Source organism: Ambystoma mexicanum, chromosome 14, assembly GCF_040938575.1.
Source record: "Ambystoma mexicanum isolate Mex_15411 chromosome 14, UKY_AmexF1_1, whole genome shotgun sequence".
In the NCBI taxonomy this organism is placed as follows: domain Eukaryota; kingdom Metazoa; phylum Chordata; class Amphibia; order Caudata; family Ambystomatidae; genus Ambystoma; species Ambystoma mexicanum.
The window spans coordinates 67,871,597-67,898,287 of record NC_090940.1 but is presented as its reverse complement, the minus strand read 5'-3'; the positions used below and the strand labels follow the sequence as shown (position 1 = coordinate 67,898,287).

General features: G+C 45.9%; 1 protein-coding gene across 1 annotated transcript in view; it reads left to right on the top strand.

Moving 5' to 3' along the window:
* Positions 1–26,691, top strand: part of DPH6 (diphthamine biosynthesis 6) — a 785,760-nt gene that overhangs the window by 471,453 nt on the left and 287,616 nt on the right. The gene's annotated exons all lie outside the window — the stretch shown is intronic.

The following is a 26,691-nucleotide window of genomic DNA, read 5'->3' as shown; positions in this document are numbered from 1 at the left end:
TCTGAACAATTTCTAGCAGTTAGAGGCCCCCAGATATACTGTTGATCTTCCATTCACTCTGCTGGGTCACACTCAGGCAACCAATCCTTCAGAAGGACATTCAGGCAGTCAGCCAGCCAATCAGCTCATAGTGCATTCAGGCCATTCTTCTCCATCCAGACACGCACAACATGGGGTGTGGATTCAGACAAGTACCCAGCCATTCAGCGCTACACATTGCATTCATACCAGTTTCAGGCAAGGCTGTCTCAGTTATTGTGTCAAACACCAGATACTAGACATCCATAACACAGAAGGCATATTCGTCACACACTCCATTCACCCAGGTTGCACCCCACGGGCGTACCCACAACATACAGTCATTGGGAAGGTTCCAGCCAGTCTGGCCTGGACTTCCCCACAACACCATATATGGAACTTCAACCCAGCAGCCAGTCAGGGGAAGGGACAGAGTCAGGGCTTCTCGGGACATCAGGAAAAGTAAGGTAACAGGCGACTAAAAGCAAGAGGCTACAGGGGCCATCTTGTTTCCTATCAGGAAACCACTGATTACAATGACAGGGCCTAAGCATCCCAAAATGGAGGACGCTCAGGGTACCTGTCAATTCAGCACAGAGCTACATACAGTAGGAGTACAGGGTTGTACTCCCACCCATGGGTGCCATAGGGGCATCCCAAGGGTCTGTTCACCAAACCAAAAAGAGGAAGAGCCGCACCGCCAGGAGTCCCACATGGACTCCTGCGCAGAAAACAAGTCAGAACATACATAAGGCAATAAAGGACAAGGATACAGAGGCCCTGTCCCTCCGATGCATTTCCAGCATCACAGGTCGACATTGGTTAAAATTTGCTTCTGTCAACAGTGGAGTGACAGGCTGTTTCCTGATGTCATCATAGCATGGACTAACCAAGGAAATGGAGGCAAGGGCTCTGCCCGCACGGCTAATACAAAACAATATCAAGGTCTACTTCAGAAAGGTATCTACGGTTTGACTTGCCATACGAAGCCACCCCACCTTCAGGTGAGGGCAACAGCCAACTAGACAAGCACATTTAAGGGTATCGGGACAAACCTCACACTGGGTGTGCGGGGAAGAAAACCACCTCACACCTTTAAAATAACAAACTAGTTAAAAAATATATACAAGGGACTTACAAAACATAACAGTTCAATCACTCTGTCAAAAAAATCCACTTTTCCAATCCTGGCAACCTCAACTAATTTCACACCCACACACCAAGTGTACTTTTACCAAGCCCCTTAAATCAAAGAAAAAAACCTTTGTACTCCTATTTCCCTTATTGCATTACATCCCAAACGTGCCCTCACGTGAACCCGAGGCACTCAGATGTGGTGCTCCGACAAGTTGTCCTGCACAGCTGGGCCGCTGCACCATGTCTCTGGGGAGCAGATGGATCATTAACCAATATGGCATCTGCAGACTTCTTTTTCACTGTGCACAGAAGACTGGTCCCCGCAGTGAGGTGCCGCAGCTGAGTGGTGTGGTCAGAAGACCCCCAACATTCCGGAAAGCCGTGGACCCACCACTTGAACAAGTGCAAGTTTTGTACATAAAGCAAGTTTATTGTAAAATTATCCGGGAGCAGTTAGATGGTACTGCAGGACCAAATCAACCCATGTCTCAATAAACCACATCAGTTTCCATCTTACATACATTTTTGCAACAGTTATAACACTCCAAGATACTTTATTACAATCCACCCCCCATGTGATTGGACAACCATCTCTTCAAAGAAATCCAATTTTTCTTCAATTCCTATGTTTTCATTGGTAGCCCTTATCTTAACTACCATCTTCAGCTCATGTGTAGACCACACCTCTTCTTAGGATTAATTTGTGGTAGGTCATGACATCATCATTCAGTTAAACATTTGTATGCAAACCTAATTCATTGCTAGCAATAACTGGCCTAAGCCCATTTAACCTTAATTTTTCATTGCACATGGTTTGCATAAATATTTCAAGCGATATGAAGAAGGCTGGGCAAATAAGTTCTCTTTGAGTTAGCTATACTATCTCATTACCTAGGTCTTTAGTCAGTGGCGGGCTCCTAAGGGTCTTGGGCCAGTTTGATTTAGGTTAGTGAGTGCTTGCACTATTGCCTTTTAGGTTTCCTAAAGCTGTGATGGAGTCTGAACGAAATGCCAGTATGCAGGGGGCTCTGGGTGCCAGCCCAAGTCTATCGTTGTGGAGGACAGTCACTTTCTCTCAGCCCAGGCCAGTTCTAGGATTTCAGTTACTCCCCACATCCCTAATTCGCCTGAGTAGACAAGAAACAAATGGTTAACCACTAATCAAAACCCTTCTATTAAAACTGCAGGGTAATGATAAGCCCCCTCCCCTAACCCCAGTTGAGAGAGCCTGCAGTTACTATGCAGTGGAGAGCAGGAGGAAGTGGTGAGACCTAAGATGGTCTAGGAGGTTTGATAAGGTCAGAAATTGAGAGTGGGCAGAGGGAGCTGGTGTGAATTTAGTTGGTGCAGGAAGAGCTAGTAATGTCCGCGCGTTAGAGAGAAAAGGACGTGGTGGTAGTAAAGGAGGTGGTAACATGAGGGAAGATGAAAAAGAAGGATGTGGCAACCTTGGAAGTGGAGAGTAAACAGAAGGAAGTGGCAGTAGGTGGTAACACCAAGAGGAAGTGATTATGAGTTGAAGGACGTGGTGAACTGGAGGAGCAGGCGGTGTAAATTTGAAGGAGGTGGTCACATTGGAGGAGAGAGTGCACAGAGAGCAGTGGCAGTATCAAAGCAGGTGGTACCATCAGACTGCAAAGTGTAAGGGTTGCAGAAGAAGGAAAGGAGGTGATAACATCAGGTGGTGATCCTGGACAGACAAAGGTAGTGGTATTGAAGGGGGTAGAAGTAGGAGGTAAAGGGAAGGGAGTGGAAGGAAGAAGTGGAAGGAGGCGGTGGGAACAACGGAAAAGGAAGGACGCCAGAGAAAGTATTGAGTTAGTAAGGAGGGCAGTCTCAGGAAGAGGAGGTATAAACCTGGGGCGAAGAGGACAGGGTCTGTGAGTGACACAGTTACAACAGAGGAAAATACTGGCACAAAAGAGATGGGAGTAAACCAGAGAAGTGCAAGTAGTGATGGAGCGAATGGGGAATACCTAGGCCTAGACACCCAAAATAGGAATGGCCAGGTCCACCCTAGACTGGCACAGATGGTGGAAGGAAGAACGAGAGCAGAACAGGAAGTTTGCGGCAAGGTTGGAAAGGGAGAAGGGCCAGGTTCTGACAACCAGGCAGAGTGTTGGGGAACTATTGTTCTCCTTATTCACATCGCTGCCACCACTGTTTGAGCTGTCTCATCACCACATGGGCGAACCATTAGAAAGCTTTAGTCTTTGAGTTTCATAATCCCTGCAAATTTACAACTAGTTTTCACCATCAAATAGGCCTAGGAATCCCTTAAACCTGCAATGCCTGAGGGTGGGGGCACTGTTGGGCCGCCTGCAAAATGGCTGCATCTCCTTGAGCTGCGCGTTACACCGCACAGCCAATGCAGCCGCAGACCCGAGATCCTGCTTGCCCAGCCTCCAAAGTACAAGTGGTGTTGGAACTTGTGGGGAGTGATCAGGCCAAACCCGAAGACCACTGACCCCTCGCAGCCTTTGGCAGCTGTGTGGAAAAGGGTGCACCACGGAGAGGGAGTCTGGAGGCAGCGGTGCATGCAGTGGCTGAGAGTGTGGGCAGGATTAGGCCTGGAGTCCCTGGCCCGGCTGCACCACGGAGACAGGAGCGGACAGCTCCCCTGCGACAGGCTTGGGCTGCCGTTAGTTACCAGGAGTGGAGGAAGCCTTTGGCGGGCCCCGCGACCTGATTGCGATGGCTGCAGAACGGTGTGAGAGTGGCGTGGGCCACCTCCCAACAGCTTTGCTGCAGCAGGGGCTGCCTGCAGAGGCTGCATAAACAGTAAGAAGGCTCTTCTCCCCCCACCCCCAAAGCACAATGATTGGCATTGCTCCTGGAGGGGACTGGGACCTCCAACCTGGTGAAGTATGTGGAGGTACAGCAGGCCCCTCACCCCTTTTCAGTTGCTGGATGCTGGCTGTGCTGATGAGGGACTGTCTGTAGGTGGACCTGCTGGGGAGTGGTACTGCTGCTGGATATTAGACTGTGTTGATCACACTTGGACCCGGCATTGGGGCACTTTCCTGATTCTACACTTTGGGGCATCCTACCTTGACAGGCATTTTCGAAGCACTGGTGCATGCAAGCAGGCTCTTGGAAGTGAGGCTGTGGGCCAGTAATGGTATGGTATGGCAATGTCTATTTGTGACGCGCCTATACACAAAGAAAGTGTTTTAAAGCGCTCAAGAAGGGAGGGAACAAGGGGAAACACAGTCGTTCAGAGCCCTTGAAGTTTGGAGGAAATAGTAGCCTGCACAGGCAGAGTAAGTACATTTAACAGTAGAGGTAACGGCAAATAAGTCTGTCGACAATGCTGCAGTTTTTCCAAGTTCCTTAAGGCTCTGCCATGCAGGGAGCGAAGACTGGGAAAACAAGAACAGAAGATCTTCGGGCATGGTATGTTCGGATTGCGCAAGTGCACAGACAGTTATGGGATGGGGTCCAAGTACACACAGTAGTGGTAGTGGTTGGGGTCAGTGCAGAGAGATGCCACTCTCTTGGGTCACTGACCAAGTGCAGTGATAAGACAAAGTGCAAGGCCTGGAGGCAAGTGCGAGAGGACTGGCGAGGGTGCCTGGGACCTGTGCGACTCTGACGTACACCAGGCAGCCAGTCAGCAAGCTGTATGGAAAATGTGAGAGGGAGGGAATAGAGTAGAGAGGTAGGTTAGCAGGGTAGAGGGAGAGAGGAGGAGGAGAAGAGGAATGTCTTAAGGTGGTTCTGGGACTTAAGGAGATCAGGCTCAAGATGGAGGGAGGCTATTCCAGAGGGAAGCCCCTGCTGAAGATAAAGATCTCCCACCAAATGTTTGCTTGGAGAACCGACTCACTCGCAAGAAGGTTGAAGGTTGGAGGTAGAGGAGCGGAGGGCTCGGGAAAGACAGTATTTAGGCAGGCGTTGTTTCAGATAGGTAGTTCCCAAGCCCCAGAAAGCCTTGTGGACAATGCAGAGGGTCTTGAACTTGATCCTTGCAGCCACAGGGTGCCAGTGGAGGGATTTCAACACCAGAGTTATGCGGTCCCTGGACTTGAGGTCAAGGATAAGTCTTGCGGTTCTGTTCTGAATGAGTTACAGAGGGTGAAAGGCAGAGACAGGGATGTTAAGAAAGAGGCTGTTGCAATAGTCCAGCCTTGAGAGAACCAGGGCTCTGGAGACAGTGAGCCGCTGGGAGGTGAGAAAAGGAAGAGTACCCCTGAGGCGGTGCAGCTGGTAGTTGGACTTCTTAAAGATGTCCGAAATGTGAGTGGAGAAGGAGAGAGTGGAGTGGAAGATGACCCCAAGATTTTTTGACTCGCAGGTGGGTGCGGGTGCAGGGCCAAGGGAGGCCGCCCAGAGTGAGAGCGGGAGCAGTAGTCCCATTGCGCATAATCTCAGTCTTAATGGCGTTGAGGCAGAGGTTGTTTTCAGCACACCATGACTGAATTGTGGTCAGTCAGATATGAGCGAGGAAGAGGAGGTGGGTGAGGGTAGCCTGAAGGAGAGTTGCATGCCATCAGAGTAACACTGTAATTTAGAGATGAAAGTGGCAATCACACGTGCCAAGGCAGCCATCTAGACATTGAAGAACCGGGGGGATAGGTTAGAGCCCTGGGGCACGCTACAGGTTGAGAGAGTGATAGAGGAGAGAAAGGACCCAAGTTCCACCTGGTATGGGCAGTTGGAGAGGAAGGAGGTTAACCATGCCAGAGTCTGACCTGTGATTCCCAGGATGTCACAGAGATGTGCGATCGGGATGTTATGGTTTACCGTGACAAAGGCAGAGGAGAGGTCGAGAAGAATGACAACAGAGGGAGTGTTAGTGTCGAGATTTGAGAGCAGGTCTTCCCGGGTGTTCAGGAGAGCAGTTTCCATGCCTCTGGATGCTCTAAAGCCAGATTGGTGGTAATGGAGGCAGCCAGCAGATTCAGTGTGGAGGGTGAGCGGAGAGATAGCCAGCTTCTCCAGGGGTTTTTGCAGGAATGGGGTGATAGAGATAGGGCAGTAGTTTGCCGGAATGGAGGGGTCAGCAGAGGGTTTCTTAAGCAGAGGGTGCACAAGGGAGTGCGTAAGAGGGAATAGGACGAAATGGCCAGAAAAAAAATTACTGACCCCACCAAAAGACCTAAAACACACACCACGAAAAGTTCTTACTACCAAAAGTTCGAACTTTTCGTGGTATGTGTTTTGGTGTGGTCTGTGTGGTTTCCCATGCAAACATTTCCATCACAGCAAAATCAGCTGCGCAAAAATCACGTAGATCCCGTAAGAGGAGTTGGAAAAACTCCAGTGGCAAAAGAGAGATTGCAGAGATCAGCCAAGCTGGAGCGAGAGAGTCAATGTTGTCCTTAATGGTTTTAGAGGGGCAGTGGTCCACCTGTTTGGTTGAAGCCTTCCTACACCTAACTTGTGTGGCGACCTCATCGGTGTGATGGGAGTGAGAGAAGAAAGGAGAGGTGGTGGGGGGCAAGGGAGGCTCCAGAGGTGTATGGGTGTGATGTGGTGTGGAAGTGAGAGAATGTCTTGAGTTTTTGCAGTGAAGTGTGCAGCCAGGGTCGAGCCAAGGTCCTGGGTGGGTGTGACAGAGGAGGAGGCTGTTGCAGGATGGGCCAGTTCCTTGCAGACTTTGAAAAGGTAGGCTGTGTTGTTTGATGCTGTGGAGATGCAGACTTGAATAAAGACTCTTTTCTTGGTGTGGATGCAGAGTCAATATTGCCTTTGAAGGAGGCGACAGGCCAGTTTTTCAGAGGGTACGCCTGATGAATTGCATTTCCACTCAGCTGTCCTACAATTTCGTTTGGCAGCAGCCAGATCGGAGTCGTACCAAGAGTTGCACGTTTTAAAAGGCTTAAGTCGGACACTCATGACAGGGGCAAGAGTGTCAAGGGTGTTAGTGATGGAGAGATTGAAGGTAGCAAGGGCTGTGTCGGGGTGAGAGTCAGTCGCAGGAGTAGGAGGCGGAGAGTAGGTGAAGGCAAAGGCAGCTGCTGTCATTCTTTTCATGGGTCTGGTGACTATGAGGCTAAGTGTCCACACCGGGTGTGTCGATGCAAGAGGAGAGGTGAGAGAAGGGAGTGGTCCGTTCAAGAGAGAGGGGTAGTGCGAGAGGTATGTCAGTGGAGATGAAAGCATCCAAAGTGTGTCCCGCTGTGTGCTTAGAGCCAAAGGGTAAGATAGAGAGGGAGGGAGTTGCATAGGTTACGCAAGGGTCTTGAGGAGTCAGGAGAGTCCAGATGGATGTTGAGGTCACCCAGCAGGATGAAGTGAGAGGAGGAGGAGGAGGAGAGTAGAGGAGGCCAGGTCAGCCCATTCCGAGAGGAAGAGCGTGGACTGTCCTGGTGGCTGATAGAAGGTGGCCATAAGGAGCGAGGATTTAGGAGAGAGGGGGAGCCCGCAGACTAGGCACTCGAAGAAGGAGTAAGCCTGAGTGGTGATGATGGACACAGGTATCCATTCTGGAAAGACCAATGGGAAAGACCAATGCCACCCCCCCCCCTCCCCTGTCCCCTTGGGCCTGGGCACAGGGAAGAACTTGTATCCTTCAGGTAGGTGTGTCTCAAAGCTTGTGACAGTGCTGTCCTTGAGGTATTACCCAAATGGTTTGTTTACAATTGTTCGAATGAACAATTGACCGAATTTAAAGGGTCACAATTGACCTTCTCACAATTGACCGTATATTTATATATATATATAGGGTTTTGGTCGGGTTTGGGTTGGGTGGAGGGTTGCGGGGGGTTTCCCCCGCATATATGTTACAATTGACCTTCACAATTCGGTCAATTGTGAAAAGGTCAATTGTCATTCCAACAGTTGTAATACGAACAATTCGTATACAACCGTCCTTGAACCATGTCTCAGTGATGGCGAGCACATCAAGATCCATGCGTTAAAGGAGGTTGCAAATGTCAGACGAGTGTTTGACAGCAGAGCGAGAGTACGTGGCAATATGGAGCAGCTTGCCATCTTTGAAGGTCTTCCGCGGGGGGCGCAGGGGATGGTGCCCCCCCCCCCGGGGGTGGCAAGAGAGAAAGAGGGATGGTGGTGGATGGCGGAGGGCCCAAGGCCAAAAAGGGAGCTGGGAAACTAATATCCTCTCTCCCCCCCACTGCAGATTCCGTGGGGTGACAATCCCCTCTTTGGCCAAACTAGCTGGTGTTGGTGAGGTATGGTATGTCAGAGGTCTGTGGGTTACAACAAGCTTACTCATTCAGCTCCCAGGGCCCAACAACCCTCCCCCAGATCAAACAGAGGACTACGGGCAAGTTAGAACTGTTGTGTATTACAAAAACTGACAGGCAGGGATGTCATTTGGGGGTCGCCAGGGTTTGCAACTGCAATCCCTGAGGTCTCCCTTGCTACCCCTGTGGTCTCCCTTGCAACACCTTAAAAATATATATATATTTTTTTTTTTTACAAGTGTTTTGTGTTGTTTAATTGTAAACTCCTGGGCTGTGGCCAGCACAATGTGGCTCTTTGTTTCTGGAGTGGCTGGATTTTTTGTTCAGGCCATTTCGAGAAATAAAAAAAACAGGGGTTTGCATGAGTGCAACACTTTGAGCAGTGACCCTAAATAAGAAAGAATAGGAATAACAAATAATTGTCTTTCAGGAAATCTATACAATAATTGCTAGCGCTATTAAAGGTTTATTTCAGGCACACTTCAGGGTGTGTGTCACTGATTTAGTCTGTTCTAAAACACCTCAACTCAGCCTTTCATCCTTCTAAGGTTGATAAGAGTACCAACACAGGCTGGGTTATATTGAATGTATAGTCGGTCTATATAAAGCGCTTAAGCGTAAGTGCTTTATAAAAACACATCATTATCATTTGGCCTTGGACGTCTGCTTGCATTCACAGTAATTTGGTAATATGGGTATATACACACTGATATGAACGATACATATGGTGATCCAGTCTTGTATGAAATGTATATCACATTATAGTGATATCCTAACGGTATTTTTCGTAGTGTAGTTCGGAACAATGGTATGTGATGCCCCTTCCTGTTTTGTCAAGTGGTGAAAGGTTGTGTTGCATCACTTCCTGTGATGTCATCAGAGGTCAAGGGTTGTGTAATGTCACTTCGGCTACCCCAGGCATTTTGATGAAATGACGTCCCTGCCGACAGGGATCATACAGGACATTAAGAAAATCTCCAGAGTCACCGCTCCCAAGCCCGTGTCGACCTATCCCACTTTCTGGTTGGGTGATCGGAGTGGTATACAATATGGATTGCCCATATGGATCTTGGTTGATTGGCTCTCTCCGGTCAGGTGGCTTGTGTAAGGAACTCATGGTGGCAACAGTCAAGACAGACACAAGTAATCACAGTTCAAGGGTGTTTATTGAACCTTATAATGGGTGATATAAACGCCTAATCTAAACCTAAATCTAAGATGGGACCAAGCTATGACCATCAAATAATAATAATAAGTCAGTCATAGTGGCGTCTTGTCAAATAAAAAGGGCCTATACTAAAAGAAAAACTATTGCCAATCCTTACTACGAAGTTAAAAAAAAGGGTGTGGGATAATGTTTATCAGAAAAGAAAGGAGTGTTCACCAAATAATAAGTCAGGATGCTATGTCAGGGTCTCCCTTCCCCCACGTTTTAGGCCCAGGACAAGGCAGGACTTCTGAGCACAGCACACTCCTGGGCCTTGTCAGCACGAGGTTCACAGTTCAGTTCAACGATACAAAAAACCTTAGGCCAAGTCTCTTTCCTGCAAAAGTCTCTTGCCTCATATGGCCTGCTGATTCACAAAGAAAACAACAAAGATTCTTCTTTGGATAACCTTGCACTTTCTGCGGTTGCTCTTCGCCCCTAGGATCTCCCTCTACTGGGCTCGGATCCTCCTTGCAACTCGGGCCTCCCTCCGCCAGGTTCACTACAGCCTTTATTTAACACAGTTCATGTATTTATAACACAGTTCATGTATTGCTCATTTTCATCAGAAAGTGGGGTTTTCCTTCTCCTAGCTCTCCTTTCTGTCAGGTTCACACTTGCCTTATGTCACAGTTCACAACCTTGTCGGAAAGCGGGGTTCCCTTCTGCTAGCTTTCTCCTGGTAATGGCACGGATGCCATTTCACCAAATTGCCTGGGGTAGTGGAAGTGACATCACACGACCCTTGACCTCTGATGACGTCACAAAGTGATGTCATATGACCCCACCCCAGAGTGACATCACGGGACGTGATGGAACACAACCTTTGACCACTTAACAGAACAAACAGGAAGTGGCATCACATAGCATTGTTCCTAAGTACACTACGGTAAATATATCAATATAATGTGATATCATTTCATACAAGCATGAATCACCAAATGTATCTTTAATAGCAACGTATAAAGGCCCATGTTACCAAATTACTGTGAATGTAAGCTGACGTCCAAGGCCAAATGATAATGTGTTATTATATAGCACTTACACTTAAGTGCTTTATATAGAACAAATATACATACAATATCACCCAGCCTGTGTTGGTACTCATTTATAGACCTCAGAAGCATGAAAGACTGACTTGGCCTTGCCAGGATTTGAACCTGCAACCTGCTGATCACACACACATTGCAACAGCAAGCGCTCAACCTACTGAGCTATCTTACCAGCTATAGCTATTTTACCGGCTATAGTTAAATGACCAATTACATGTCTGAATGTTCTCAAAGTCGAAAGCAAATTACTCTCTTTAATGGACTGGTAACTGAGATTTAACAGCGGGCCAGTTAATCTACAGGTCAGGTGCAAAGTTGGCCACATGTCAAGCCTGCTTGGATCTACTCTTCAGGCTTCAGAGGTTGGCACAATACATAACATTGGGGGGTTCATAACTGTAAATGAAATAATTTAGAGTAGTGCAGGGAAAGCCACGCACTCATGAGGCATCCCATATTCTGGGCACGCGTTATCTCATACATGCAAACAAACATCCTGAACAGCATGCCAGGGAGATAGGAAAGATAGACACAGTACAACAAAGCATTAATTGTGACAAAATGAAATCAAGGGCTACGTATGTGCTATTGTCCAACATTTCTACACTGTCCATAAACTGTTGGGCACATGGATTTTATCATGTGACCGAGGACACCGGGATGGATGTCTTGAGATGATTGTAACAGAGACAACGGCATAAAAAACATGCTATAACTGCACCTTGCGAAGAGCAAAATGCATATAGTTTTTATCTGCATTGTGAATTTGAGCTGTTTAAGAACAGACTAAATCAGACGGACTCAGTGACTCACCCCCTGAAGTGTGCCTAAAATAAACCTTTAATGAGTCTAGCAATTATTACATAGAATTCCAGAAAGACTATTTGTTATTCCTATTATTTCTTATTTAGGGTCACTGCTCAAAGTTTTGCACTTGTGGAACTCCTGTTTTTTCAAGAGGCTGAACAAGAAAGCCAGCACATGGCTCTGGCTACAGCCCAGGAGCTTCCATAAAATAAAAAAATGTATATGCATTTATATAGCGCCTTATGTATCATTGGTATGATCTTAAAGCACTGGTAGGTTGAACGCCCTCGGGAACCGTAGTTCAAGTCAGTAGAGAGAGAGAGAGAGTGTCATAAGGTGCGTGGGTGCACCGGATATGTGTGCAGCTGGTGTGGCACTTGCATGATAGCTGCTTCTTAGCGGTAGATGTGGTGGTTGGGAGGTCAGAAATATGTGTTCATTCTGGTGGGTTGATACCCAGACTGATTTCTGGCTGCGTTAGGCCTGAGGAGACGCTTAGGCTAGTGATGAGTGCTCAGCTAGCTGTGTTTAATTAGGATGATGAGGAGTATGAGGCGGGTGTTAGTATGAGAACAGCTATACTGAATGTGTCATAGTATTGCTGTGTTCTAGTTGAGTGGTGGTGTATAGGAGAGAGTAAGCGTGGTGGTGTGATATGGTGGTTTTCAGTAAGGTGCTTTAGATCGAGCTCGTCAGTACCATCAATTTTATCAATTTTATTCACTCTGTCAGTTCATTCAGCTTCGTCTGTTCATACTTTTCATCTGGTTCAACATTTAGTTTACTAGCCTTTCCATTCATGGGATCCTTCATCCACATAGACTACTCCATCCAATCTGTTGATCCATTTCATCCTTCCCATCTGTTTAGTGTGTTCCGTCTGTTCCATCCTTTTTATTCATTCGATCTGTTCCATGCGTTTTACTCACTTCATTAGTTCCTTCCACTCCCTTCGTTCCAGTTGCGACCCCCAAATGGCATCCCTGGGTAATGGGTCAGAGTCTTTCGATTGTACAAAGGATTTGACGTGGCCCTCAGGACCACCCTGACATTTCACGCCGCCCTTTCCTAGGGGCTTCTGGTCTTCGTAGGTTCAACACAAAACTAAAGGGGCCAGCGAGAGTCCTTCGAATGAGCACTCCTACGGCGCCTGACCACCCTGCAGCTGGCCCATGGATGGGCTTTCTCAAAAGTTCAATTACAATTTCTTTCTTCTTGCGTTCAAGAGTGTTGCTACTTGCCACCTTGGGTTCAACACGGCTCGGTTTGTCAGCTTCCTCTGACTCACCGGCTGTGTTGAATCCGTTGGCTTCTCTGATCTCTGGAGTCAAGGATAGTGCCACAGTAGTCAGCTCGCCTCCCCGCCTCTGCTATCAATGCGGGAGGCCCCTGTGCACCTTTGATATCTGCTGCTACGCATGGCAGCTGAAACTTGCGGTCTTATGACTTCCCTTCCGGAGGCTTTGCGGGTCTAAGTGGAAAGGGGCAAGGGCAGTTCCCCCTTTGCCGTCCTTCCCGTTCTCTCCGCCTTCCTTCTCCGCTTGAACTGCCGTTTGGTGTAACTGTCTCCTGGTGCGTTCGGCCTTGCTCGAAGTGTGCATGCTCCGCTTTTTATCCCTATTGGGAAGGTAAGGGGCCACAGGTGTGCCTGGTTATTGTCAATTGCCTGTCTCTGCCTGACCTGTGTGTTAGGACATGTCAGCTAAATGGCTCTGGTATTAGTCGGTTGTCTGTTACTTTGTGAGAAAGTGTTCGTGTTGGAAAAGGGGGTGAGGGTAGATCTTCAAAATATCCTACAGTGTAGGAAAGGGGAAAGGTGTTACAAGGAAGGGTATACCGTGTCTCAACCCTCGGTGTCCCATTTCCACTCCCCGAATACCCCTCGCCCAGGTGATCCTCCTGCACTGGTCCACCCCAGGAACTGGATCCAATAGCGATGGCCGTGTCCTGGCCACCTGGACGACAGATCTCTGGGGACTAGCGGGTGAGACACCTACAGGTTTCTCACATACCCTTCCTCCATGCGATGTAGCCGCATCTGCTTCACAGGGGAAACGGGACAGAAAATCTATATTCCACATGTCTTTTCCTTTCCAGTGTTCTACCGTGAAGCAGTAGGGGCTGCAGATCGAGAAACTATCGCATGACACGTGGGTTTGAGTCTTTGCGCTGGCTAATCCAAACTAGGGGAGAATGATCGGTAACTAATGTAAATTGTATTGTAGGAGGTAGTATCTAGGGTGGTTAATGGCCCACTTGATGGTCAGGGCCTCTAATTCCAGCACTGAGTCATTTTTTTCACGTGGAAAGAGTTTGCGGCTTATAAAGAGAATGGGATGTTTGAATCCGTCGCAAACTTGAGACAGGACTGCCCCTAACCCGGGAAGGGAGCCGTCTGTCTGCAATATAAAGTCTTCAGAAAAGTCTACTACCTTCAGGATTGGATTCTGGCACAGAGTTTGTTGTAAGTGTTCATAGCATATATAATCCCCTTCAGATCACTGAAGTTTCTGGGGTTCTGCCTTCTTAAGTTTATCCGTCAGCCTCGCTGTCTTGTCTGAAAAATTAGGGATACATCTGCGTTAATATCCTATTAACCCTAGAAAAGCTCTAAGTTCCCTTTTAGTTTTGGGTGTAGGTGTATCTAGGACGGCTCTAACTTTCTCATGTTGGGGCTGTACGTTTCCGTTTCCTACCAAAAAACCCAAGATATTTTACGACTGATTGTGCCAATCTGCATTTAAATGGATTAGCAGTTAGGCCAGCTTGTCTGAGCACTCTCATAATAGTATGAAGGTGGAAAAGGTGGTCATCCCAGGTTTTACTATAAATGACGATATCGTCAATGTAGGCTCCGCAGAAGTCGGAATAGGGCCGTAAGATTTTATCCATTAGTTGTTGGAAAGTGTAGGGTGTGCCGTGCAAGCCAAAAGGGAGGACTTTGAATGAAAACAGTCTTAAGGGGGTTGAAAACGCTGTCTTTTCTTTATCTGGCCCATATACTGGTACTTGCCAGTACCCTTTTGTTAAGTCTAGGATTGATAGAAAGGTGGCTGCTCTGAGTTTATCAATTAGGTCATGGATGCGTGGCATGGGATAGGCATCAAAATCGGATATTGCGTTGACTTGACGGACGGACGTCTATACAGAACCTTCAGCAACGTTCAGGTTTATTGACCAACACAATAGGTGAGGACCATGGCTCGACGAGGGCTCGATAATATTAGCTTGCAGTATTTTGTTTACTTACTCGATCTATTTACGGGCCTGCGGGAGTCTATAGGGTTTTAAGTGGACCACTTTTCCTTTAGGTTTTCTGATATAGCGGTAAGTGCCTTTAATTATTCCTGGTTTGTCTGAAAATACATTGGGGAAGGATGTGATTACATCTCTTAGATGTTCTTGTTTTTGGGTAGACAACTCGGGAGCAGTAAGTTCAAAGTTGTCTACATCTTCTGGAACCAAACAAGATAGTACTTTGGCATACGTGGCTGACAGATTCTCCTTCCACTCCTTGGGGAGATTTATGTGATATAAATGAACCTTCTGTTTTCGGTCCGGTTCGGCTACTTTATAAGAATAGGTTCCTGTTAGTTCTACAATTTCATAAGGCCCATGCCACCTAGAAACAAGCTTGTTTTCTGAGGTGGGTAATAGGACCAATTTGTTTGTCATATAGAAAATGATCTCAAGCGTACTTTCTTACCGTAGTTAGATTTCTGTTGACTTTGTGCCTTTTCTATATGAGTGATGACTAGATCTCGGACAGGTCTCATGTGTTCTCGCATTCGGATAGCAGTTTGCGAGATGGAAATGGGTGCCTCTTCTCATTCTTACCAGGTTTCCCAGAGCATGTCCAGGACATCTCTGGGCTCTCTGTCATAAAGTAATTTGAAAGGGGAAAATCCTGTAGAGGCCTGTGGGGTTTTCCTCACAGCAAATAGTGCCCACGGGATCATTCAGTCCCAGTCTTTCCCATTTTTATCTACTAGTTTCTGCAGGATTAAGGTCAAGGTCTTGTTAATTCTTGGTACACAGTGGTTTGTAGGGTGGTAATGTGGAGTAGCTCTTTGACCTCTGCCATGAGCTTATTCATAAAATTTGAACCCTGAAAAATATGGTAAGAGGTGTTTAAGGATTTGCTGTGGAGTATTATTTCACATGGGGGAATGCCTCAGGGTATTTAGTAGCATAATCAACAATTACTAGGACATACTTGTTGCCTAATATGGATGTCTCTAGAGGTCCAACAATGTCTATTCCGATTCTTGAAAAAGGGACCTCTAGGATGGGTAAAGGATTCAAAAGGCCTGGTAAGGGCACGTGTGCTATTTGTTTGGCATATTTCACATGTCTGGATAAAGGTCTTTATACCGGCGTGGATACCTGGGCAGTAAAATTTCCCACTGATGTGTGCTTGGGTTTTCGTTTGTCCTAAGTGCCCCTGGTAAGATGAGAGAGTGTGATTTCCAGTACAACCATTCTTAATTGGGCTTTGGAACTTTGCCAAGTTCCAGGAGCATAAAGTTTGATCTCGGTCTTAAGCAGTGTTACACGTTTTGTCTCTAGGCCCTAGGTTTCAGTAGTAATCAGTTCAAAATCATTCTCAAGTGTCTTTATCTCGAAGTTCCAGAATGTCCTGCTGCTCGGTACAAAACATTCTCAAGTATATTTAGGAACCTTGCCGGCAAAAAACAGAATGCAATGGTCCTCAGTGCAACACCTTTTCTGAGTGGCATTATGAGGTTTACCCCAACTTCCAGGGTATCGAGTAATAGCGAGTGTCCTGGGTGAGGAAGGAAACAAAAATATCAGAAATTGCTTAGGTACCGTGCGGACTGATGTACTAATAAGCGAAATAGCTGCAGTCAGATTTCTGCTTCCTGTTCATCAGGTTTTTTCACCATGAACCTTCTAGGAGAAATGGTTTGTTTACTATTTGGCTGTTAACTTTGGGCGAGTTGGTGGTATACAAACATTATTTAGATAGATAGAATAGTTGGGTTGTTGCTGTGAAGAGCCTATTGTGCAATAGGTGATCTGGTTGCCCTCACTTCACTGCATCGTCATTCTAGCACCGCAACGGACTCCCGGGATCCTGTCGGATCCTGTGGCATCTCTCTTCAATGGATTGGATTATCTACAAGTATCTAGATGACCACATTCACTTCTGTGACAAATCAGATGGACCCTGGAGTCGAGGATAATCGCTCCACCAAAAATGTGCAAAAACGCATGTATGTAATCTGATTCCTCAACTGAGTTCATCCCCAGCCTGCCATAGCTCCACACGTACTGTTCACCAACAACCACTTAGCATATGCAGTGCTTAATTTGTGGGAGTGTTTGCCAGGGCTCAGCCCTGGCACTTATTTTTGAGCCCCAGGACTTATTTTCTCAGACTCTGATTATGATTTGTTTTTGCAACTTTTATTATTTAAAATCTCATTCTGTAGTTGTCAGACAACAAGCAACAGCAATGTGAACTGAGCACCGTCTCTTTATCCTGGTCCGGCTCATTGTTATTCATGAATTTGATGTCCCAGGTGGGCAGGGCAGTGCTAGTTATCTATACTACAAAGCATTAGTGTATCCCAGCTACTGCAATAATCAGTATCGCTCTCACAGTAGTGTGTTGATAACTAGAGGACAGTTGCTAGCCAGCAGCACCCACAAAGGGAAAAGGCCACTGCCTAAGAGGAGTGTCTGTCATTAGTCCCAACCCGTACAAAAATATTTTGCTGCAGTGTTTGGCAGGCAAGTTCATCAGTTCAGGAATTATTTTTCCTTCATTTGTTAATTAATTTACCACAAATTAGGAGGAAAACAAGTTTGCTTATTTTTTTCTGTCGATAGACGGTCAACATGTTCCACCTGCCCCTGATGGAATCCAAGCAAAATGTTAACAATGACGTGTATAATGAAGTACTCAAACGTTTGCCTTATACTAGTATGGATTGCACATCTGCTATGGGGTAGTGCAACCATCACCCACAAGAGGCAGTGGGAGTTGCAGCTTTAACCCTGAACATGCTGACCCTATGGGGCGCAGCTGTGGGTGGTGGCAACAGTGCGCTGGGATGTGTTTCAGGTGTGCTAGAAAATATTTGGGCCCTGGCACTTATATTTTGGAAAATATAGCACTGAGTATATGCTGAAGCCACCGAGAGACACGTGTTGGGAACCTTGTCACAAACTTCGTTATAAAAGGCAACCAGATCACCCATTTCCCAATAATAATTATTTACAGCAGCATCGTGTAAGTTGTTAAATTAATATGTGAAAGAGGGCCGCAGCTGATGGCAAAAAAAAATGTACAACACTGTCTGTAATGACTAGGAGTTTTGGGAATGCAACTCCAAGTTCCGCCCACATGTAGTGCATTGCCATTAAAATACTTTCTCAAAGACCTCTAGGAACTATGCCCTCAAGCCCCACCATTCAGCGCTTTCGTGTTCAGTCACTGGGAATGTTCACCCGGAGTTGCAGCGCTCATCACTTCTCTGTTCATTTTCTCCCCTGGGCTCATCACCAGGATCTTTCCTCTGAAGCTTTTGATTGGTGTTATCACTCTTCGGTGTGTTGCCTGCGACCTTTCGTCTGCAGACCATCTCCTCGTTTCTCATGTTCTCTATTTCGAGGTGAACGAACGGTTTCAGATCATGTGTCAGCTGACCTCCCTCCATCTCCTCCTTCCTGCTCTCGCATGCAGGATTTACAGGGCAGCTCTGTGCCTTCCCAGTGTCTGGGGCGTCTCCTGCGCAACTCGCATTCGGCAACTCTCAGTGGTGCCAGAGTCTCTGCTCGTGTGATCGTTCTGCAACTCTTGTTCTCAGTGCTGCCGCTCCTTGACATTTCTCCCTTGTCTGACCTCGAAACACTTAGACAGCTACCCAGCTTTTGCTACCATTTACACAGCTATCCCGCTTTCTCTAGCATTTACACAGCTATCCCGCTTTCTCTAGCATTTACACAGCTATCCAGCTTTCTCTAGCATTTACACAGCTATCCAGCTTTCTCTAGCATTTACACAGCTATCCCGCTTTCTCTAGCATTTACACAGCTATCTATCTTTTGCTAGCATTTACACAGCTATCCAGCTTTCTCTAGCATTTACACAGCTATCCAGCTTTCTCTAGCATTTACACAGCTACCCAGCTTTTGCTACCATTTACACAGCTATCCAGCTTTCTCTAGCATTTACACAGCTATCCCGCTTTCTCTAGCATTTACACAGCTATCTATCTTTTGCTAGCATTTACACAGTTATCCCGCTTTCTCTAGCATTTACACAGCTATCCCGCTTTCTCTAGCATTTACACAGCTATCCCGCTTTTGCTACCATTTACACAGTTATCCAGCTTTCTCTAGCATTTACACAGCTATCCTGCTTTCTCTAGCATTTACACAGCTATCCCGCTTTCTCTAGCATTTACACAGCTATCCCGCTTTCTCTAGCATTTACACAGCTATCCAGCTTTCTCTAGCATTTACACAGCTATCCCGCTTTCTCTAGCATTTACACAGCTATCTATCTTTTGCTAGCATTTACACAGCTATCCCGCTTTCTCTAGCATTTACACAGCTATCTATCTTTTGCTAACATTTACACAGCTATCTATCTTTTGCTAGCATTTACAAAGATATCCAGCTTTCTCTAGCATTTACCCAGGTGTCCAGCTTTCTCTACCATGTGCACAGCTGTCCAGCTTTCGCTACCATGTACACAGCTGTCCAGCTTTCGCTACCATGTACACAGCTACCCAGCTTTTGCTACCATTACCATTTACACAGCTATCCAGCTTTCTCTAGCATTTAGACAGCTGTCCAGCATTCTCTAGCATTTACACAGCTGTCAAGCTTTCTCTAGCATTTACACAGCTCTTCAGCTTTCGTTACCATTTATACAGCTATCTAGCTTTCTCTAGCATTAGGACAGTTCAATAACTTGGTCTTTCCTCTATTTTTGAAGGTCACTTTGCTGCATGATGTGGGCCCTCCTCCACTGGCTTTATTTTTTGACCGGGCTTTAGCCTTGAAATCGCAGATAAATGCAGTGAACGAGCCATGTGGGTTTTATTTGTAGCAAGGATAAAAAAAAGTGGCCCTGATGTTATCTAAGTCAAACCCCACGTACCCTGCTCTGGCTCGTACTGGGGACCTTCATACTGTTATTTGATCAGAACACTGTTCTGATCAAATAACATCAACTTGAACTGATCAATTGTGTTAGGCAGGGTTTTAAGAGTGGAAGTTGGGAGACTGGGCAATCAAATTGCACGTTGGCAGTGACTTGAAGTGGATGCATTCCCATTTCAATATTTTCCACTCTTTGTTTTCTCAAAGGACCTTCTGGATACAGTGATTGGCATCTGAGGTGATTGTAGCAGAATCTTCCTCGGGCTCCCTGGCGAAGATCCTCTGGAATTACCCAGATACAGATCTTAGTTCGGCCCTGCTCTGACTTGACTCGTAGACAAAAAGTGGGGATCACAACTCTGACTTGCACATAGCACCAGTTAGCAGATAACACTAATCCAGGAGCCTGGGCTGCTCCAGAAACAGCTGCTCTCACGGTTCCAAAGTTTAAACGCTACGCATCCAAGGAACTACTGTGCATGCAGTGGCAATTTTACATTTATTTTATTTGAATTGTATTTATTAAATGCTTGTTAGGCGCTTATACATTAAGAATGCAACTCACCAAAAATGTTATGAAAGACAATGTTCCTTTCCAACACACATAGGCGTAGCTTCACCCACTTAACTTTCGTCATAATTTTTTATTCTGAATATGTTTTGAACTTTATATATTTTTTTATAGGAATAGGAATGCCGTATGATGAGGTATGACGTGCTATTTACTTGAAATAAATTAGTGGAGGCTTAGTCTATCATAGAGGGAGTGGGGGAGACCAGTGCCGTACTGCAAGAGTCTCAACTGGGCCCAACCAATTCACTGCCATTGTTAGTAACATTGCAGACAAACTGGGCAACGCTAATATATGCAACAGAAGCTAGAAAACAAAGAAGAATACTGGATAGGAAGTGGCACACACATTGCCACTAAGAGGAAAGCCTTGCTTTGCGCAGGTTCATTAGATGTGAATTTCTCTTACCACTAAATAAATGGATGAGTCACCACTTTCTAAAATGTTACCCTTCCAAGCCTGAGATTCTGATGATCAGACATTGCAAAGTCACCTGACACTTGAGATAAGGCCTCCATCACTGCGAGCAGCCCTCAAACCTCACGAATTGTAAATAATGTAGGCATGACACTAGAAACAAAAAATTACTTTGGGCCCACGGATTACATCTGTAGTCGGAAAGGGGTTTCAATTGATTGCTTTTCTCCTGCAGATTCCTCATCTGATAGATATCCTCATCAAGCTCTGCAGTTCTGAAAACCTTTCAACAGGGGGTGTAGTGAGCCTCAAGTCGGCTGTCGATCATCGATTCATCTTGCTCTGTGCTCGATCGGCTCCGGACGCAACATCAGGAGTCATATATATATACACACCACTTCACTACGCCCCATAACTCGGTTCCTTTTTTTCCACACGCTTGCACACTGCTTCGGGAACACGGCATTGAGTCTTCGACTCAGCGGTTTTGACTAAACCGTCAAATTTTCTTTCAAAAAACCTAGACTGTAATGTCCACTCACCAGATTTCGGGCTTTAAAAGGTGCACCGACTGCCATTCCAAAATATCGATGACCGACCCGTGCAACATGTGTCTGTGGTGTCTGGGTACAGATCACGACATGAAGGGAGCGTGCGTTGTGCTCCAAATTGCAGTCAAAATACATTTGTGAGCGGGCTGCCAAACTTGCTTTGGGCCAACCGCCACAACATCTCCGGCGTGGTCACTCGTCCGGTCCTCTGAGGCTAAGACGGAAGGGCCCACCCCCGAGAAGGAGAAGAAAAAACATTGTCGAAAAGCCAAAAAGCAGTCACACTCGAGCAGCCACTCTTCCTTGTCTTTGTCGGGTAAGAAGAAGCGACGCCACCCCCATGGGCACGAGCCCAGCTCGTTGTCTGAGAAAGGTAAGCCCTTGGCTGAGCCAACCACTCGAGAAGAGTGGGAAAGTTTTAAAAAAAAGTCATGCTTGAAATGTTCAATACTCAGGCTGTTGCAGGTCCGGGTGTTCCCCCCGAACATTAGGCCTCTGCTGCGCTTGGCACTCCCGACCCCACGCTTGCCAATCCTTCTCCATCTGCATCAGAGAACCCTTCGGGATCGACGTGTAAATCGGCGTGTAAATCATTAACTGGTCCTTTACTACAGCATTGAGAGGCTGACGTCCGCAACGTCCATGTATTACCCACGCCTCGACAGGCGCTATCAGCCGTTCCGTTGGCGAAAGAAAAATCCTTGGCGCTGACTATCGGTGACAGATCTTTCATTCCGCTCTCCATGTCGGGATTCTTCGATTCCATGGCATCAATTTTCGGTGTCTGCCAGGATGATGACTAGGGGGACTTTTTTTTTTTTTTTTTTTTTTTTTTTTTTATTGAACTTTACTCAGTGAACTAAGTTTTGTCAAAAAAGAAAGTGTTTTGATCTCCTTCAGAGTGCTGCCATTAGGGCAACACGTACATTTTCCAACCTGTTTGTAAGCCGACAATGGAGCTTTGCGGTTCGGAGTCCAGAGTCCCCCCCCTGCCTAACACACCGAATCAGGACTCTTAGCGGCCCTTTACTTTTTTCTCGCGTTAAACCGTTACGGGTTAACCTCTGATCTGATTACTGTTTATCAGATTGAATGCGAGTTCGATGAGTTTGGCCAGGGCTTGCGTCCATCTGGCGTTTTCGCCGGAGATCAGTCTCTTCCATAATTCGTCTGGTTCAAAAATCCACAGATTTTCCCCCAATGGGTTGAGGTAGGTAGTTCTATTTTTCTTTGTAATATCGCAATCCATCACCAGATGTTTCAACGTCTCGATGGAGGAATCTTTTTTACATAGATGACACCTTTTGTTGGATAAATCTCCTCTGATTGTTAAAATTTCCCTGGTTGGCATCAGGTTTAGTCTTGCTCTCATGATTGACATTCTTAATTTCTTGTCTGGAAACTTGATGCAGTATTTTAGGGGTTGTTTCACTTTATTAAATGTTGGAGGTAAGTGATTTAAGAGTTTGTAGCTAGTAGCTTTCTCCGTAGTGCAGATCCAGTCCATTTCTACCATTTTCTTTTTGATGCTGTCCGGATTTTCTTTCAGGTCGTTTTCCGAGCACTCTATTTTTGCCAGATCGTCTTTTCGGAGCTTGGTCCATTTGGCCAAAGCCTCGCATTTACCTGTTTCGATTTCCTCCCGTAAGATGTTAAAAATGGGTAGAGTGTCTGACATAATTATTTTTCTGTATAAGCGCATCGCGCTTTGGTCTATCATTGATGCTAGAGACACCAGACCAAGTTCTCTTCTAATGGCTGGGATGGGCGATGATTTAGGTAAGCACAAAACTGTTTTCCACACGTACCCTTCGACTTTGGACCAAAGGCTGCGTGGGAAGTACAGCGAAGCCTCCATTCCGTAGATCAAGGCCGGAACCACTTAGGCTTTATAGAAGGATAGGGCCGGTGTTACCGAAAATTTGCCGAACTTTCGGTCGACTGCCCTCATTTGGGAGGTCAGACATTTTGTTTTTCCCCATATTTGTTTTTGAAGGGTCCTTTCTGTCCTGGAACTGTCCAATTGAATCCCTAGATATTTGAAGTTTGACACTACTTCAATCTTGGTGTTATTTAGGAAAACACTAAGCTTTTTTACTGTTTTGGTTTGAGCTTTTTCTATCACTAAGATTTTGGTCTTAGATTTGTTGATCTCCAGATAGTTGTCAGCGATGTAGCTCTCCAGGTTCCTTAGTTTTCTTTGTAATCCCACTTTGGTTTGGTCAATTAATATGACGTCATCAGCGTACAACAGACGAGGAATCTCACATTTCCCGATTATCCTCATCAAGCTCTGCAGTTCTGAAAACCTTTCAACAGGGGGTGTAGTGAGCCTCAACTCGGCTGTCGATCATCGATTCATCTTGCTCTGTGCTCACATCAGGAGTCATATATATATACACACCACTTCACTACGCCCCATAACTCGGTTCCTTTTTTTCCACACGCTTGCACACTGCTTCGGGAACACGGCATTGAGTCTTCGACTCAGCGGTTTTGACTAAACCGTCAAATTTTCTTTCAAAAAACCTAGACTGTATTGTCCACTCACCAGATTTCGGGCTTTAAAAGGTGCACCGACTGCCATTCCAAAATATCGATGACCGACCCGTGCAACATGTGTCTGTGGTGTCTGGGTACAGATCACGACATGAAGGGAGCGTGCGTTGTGCTCCAAATTGCAGTCAAAATACATTTGTGAGCGGGCTGCCAAACTTGCTTTGGGCCAACCGCCACAACATCTCCGGCGTGGTCACTCGTCCGGTCCTCTGAGGCTAAGACGGAAGGGCCCACCCCCGAGAAGGAGAAGAAAAAACATTGTCGAAAAGCCAAAAAGCAGTCACACTCGAGCAGCCACTCTTCCTTGTCTTTGTCGGGTAAGAAGAAGCGACGCCACCCCCATGGGCACGAGCCCAGCTCGTTGTCTGAGAAAGGTAAGCCCTTGGCTGAGCCAACCACTCGAGAAGAGTGGGAAAGTTTAAAAAAAAAGTCATGCTTGAAATGTTCAATACTCAGGCTGCTGCAGGTCCGGGTGTTCCCCCCGAACATTAGGCCTCTGCAGCGCTTGGCACTCCCGACCCCACGCTTGCCAATCCTTCTCCATCTGCATCAGAGAACCCTTCGGGATCGACGTGTAAATCGGCGTGTAAATCATTAACTGGTCCTTTACTACAGCATTGAGAGGCTGACGTCCGCAACGTCCATGTATTACCCAAGCCTCGACAGGCGCTATCAGCCGTTCCGTTGGCAAAAGAAAAATCCTTGGCGCTGACTATCGGTGACAGATCTTTCATTCCGCTCTCCATGTCGGGATTCTTCGATTCCATGGCATCAATTTTCGGTGTCTGCCAGGATGATGACTAGGGGGACATTGATCCCATGTACACAGGGTCGGGAGGTGTTGATTTCTTCGGCGACCAAGCCGACCTGTTGGAATTGGCCCATGGGTTACATGATGCCAGCAGCCTGGACATGTCTCCAGATGTCAAATTTCAGCAAGGTCAGCCTTATTAGCACACCCATGCTAGATTTAGGACCTTGGTGGTAAGGGTAGTAGACATCCTAGGTTTGAAGCCCTCTTCAGCGCCTGTTCAGGGCTACGAACTGACGGACAACTTGGATGAAGGTCCTGGAACTGAGCATAACATGCCTCTTAATCCGGCAATTGCAGACCCCCTATCCTCCTTGTGGCAATATCCCTGTTCCATTCCCCTGGTCAACTCTAACTTTAAGGGTTCATCTTGGCCGACAAGAGGAGATCCATCTTTCCTGGCTTCTCACCCTTCTCCAGAAGGGCATGTTGTACAGGCACAAAAAATAAAGGTTTCATTAGGGTGCAGTTCTGCTGTTAACTTTACTTAAAGAAGATTCTCTTAACTGCCAATTATCCATACAGAAAGAGAAATGCACCAGTAGAAAAAAGTCAGAGAAATGTTTTGCCAATTGGAGATTATTAGGAGAGAGATCAACCAAAAACTTCATGCAAGCACATTAGCACAATATTTTAAATCTCAAATAAATCCGAGAGGTTTACGGGTAGATTTAGAACCAACTTTGTGCAGAGAAAGTCCAGGTTTTGTGAAGCGCTGGAGACAAATTCTAAAAAAATGTTCTTTGGACTTGATTCTGCTAACTAATGAGGAATTGGCAAAATCATTATCGCAATTGACAGATGAAATTGAAACGATCAAGACCACACTTTCAAGTTTGATGACAAAATAGCAAATTACAGAAGCGCTGGAAGACATCAACAACAAATTGGGCAGTTTTAAGAGTGAGATAGAGTCCAAAAAAGTAAGGAAGTTCAGATGAGATAGATACTATAGACTACAAATTAGACCTAGTCTATACTTGGAAAGATTACTATAATTCTTGTAAAGCTCAACAGTATCCGTCAAGAGCAAGAAGAAATTTGATTTCCTTGACAACCTCGTCAGAGGCATCAAGTGCAGAAACAGAGGAAGATCCAACAACAGGGGATTCATTACATGATCATGGACAGGTGGGTTGAGGTGGAGGAATAGCAAGCACTAGCTCAGTTCCATTTTTAGGCAGTCAAAACCAAGGCAAAGCAAAAAGAAAATTCCAGCATGCAAGGTGACTCTTCCAACCAAGAAGAACTAGTGATCAATATCTCTACATATTCATTGAGTCCATTCGAAAAAAAAACTTTACAGAAAGGTATCTCTTTCGTTTCTGAATATAGTAATAGTTTGTTGAAAGAGAAGATAAACTTAATTCGTTGGACCCAAAAGATGCGCTTGAAACTGTTCTTCGTAACAACAGATTGGTCACAATCTTCAGATACACCAGAATATCTAGAGATGTCTCAGAAGAGCTTATTTTTCCTCGAATACAAAATCACATATTGGAGGTGTTTCAGAAAACGGTCCTCATAGAAATGGGAAAGTTTTCGTTCAAGAAGAGGCAATGAGGGAACTTTACCAAACATGAACAAGAAACACTACCACGATAATGGAACAAGCCGAACATTATTCTGAAGTCAGTAGATAAGGGAGTAGAGCCTTGGTTATCATGGATCGAACAAAATACAGAAAAGAAGTGGCGAGACAGCCTTCAGATCGATACACCTTTATGGAAGTCTTTATATATCCTATAGAACAAGTACGGAAGCTGATTAAGGCGTTGCTGGATGAAGTGGAGCAGAATGAGTGGATCATTGAAAAAACAAAAAAATTGCATCCGGTTATGCCAGTACTCTACATTTTACCAAAAGTCCATAAGAGTCTGATTGATCCTCCAGGAAGAACAATAATAGCAGTGTTGGACAGTTTACTGGAACCCTTGGCACAATATATTGACAAGGTTATCCAACCGTTGATTCAATCAGCAAGAATATACATAAAAGACACCACTGATTTTTTGGTAAAGATCAAAGACATTGAATTTGATGAGAAGTCGGACATACTATTTACAATGGATGTATGCAATTTATATACAAACACAATGCACGCTGCAGGCCCAGAAGCAATGGAGTGGCTTCTATTGTCCACGGAAGACTGTGTAGCCAACAAAATATTTTTTCAGAGTTTATTGAAATTGGTCTTGTCAAATAATTTCTTTAGGTTCGAGGACCATTTCTTTGTGCATATATCTTGGACATCGATGGGCGCAGCT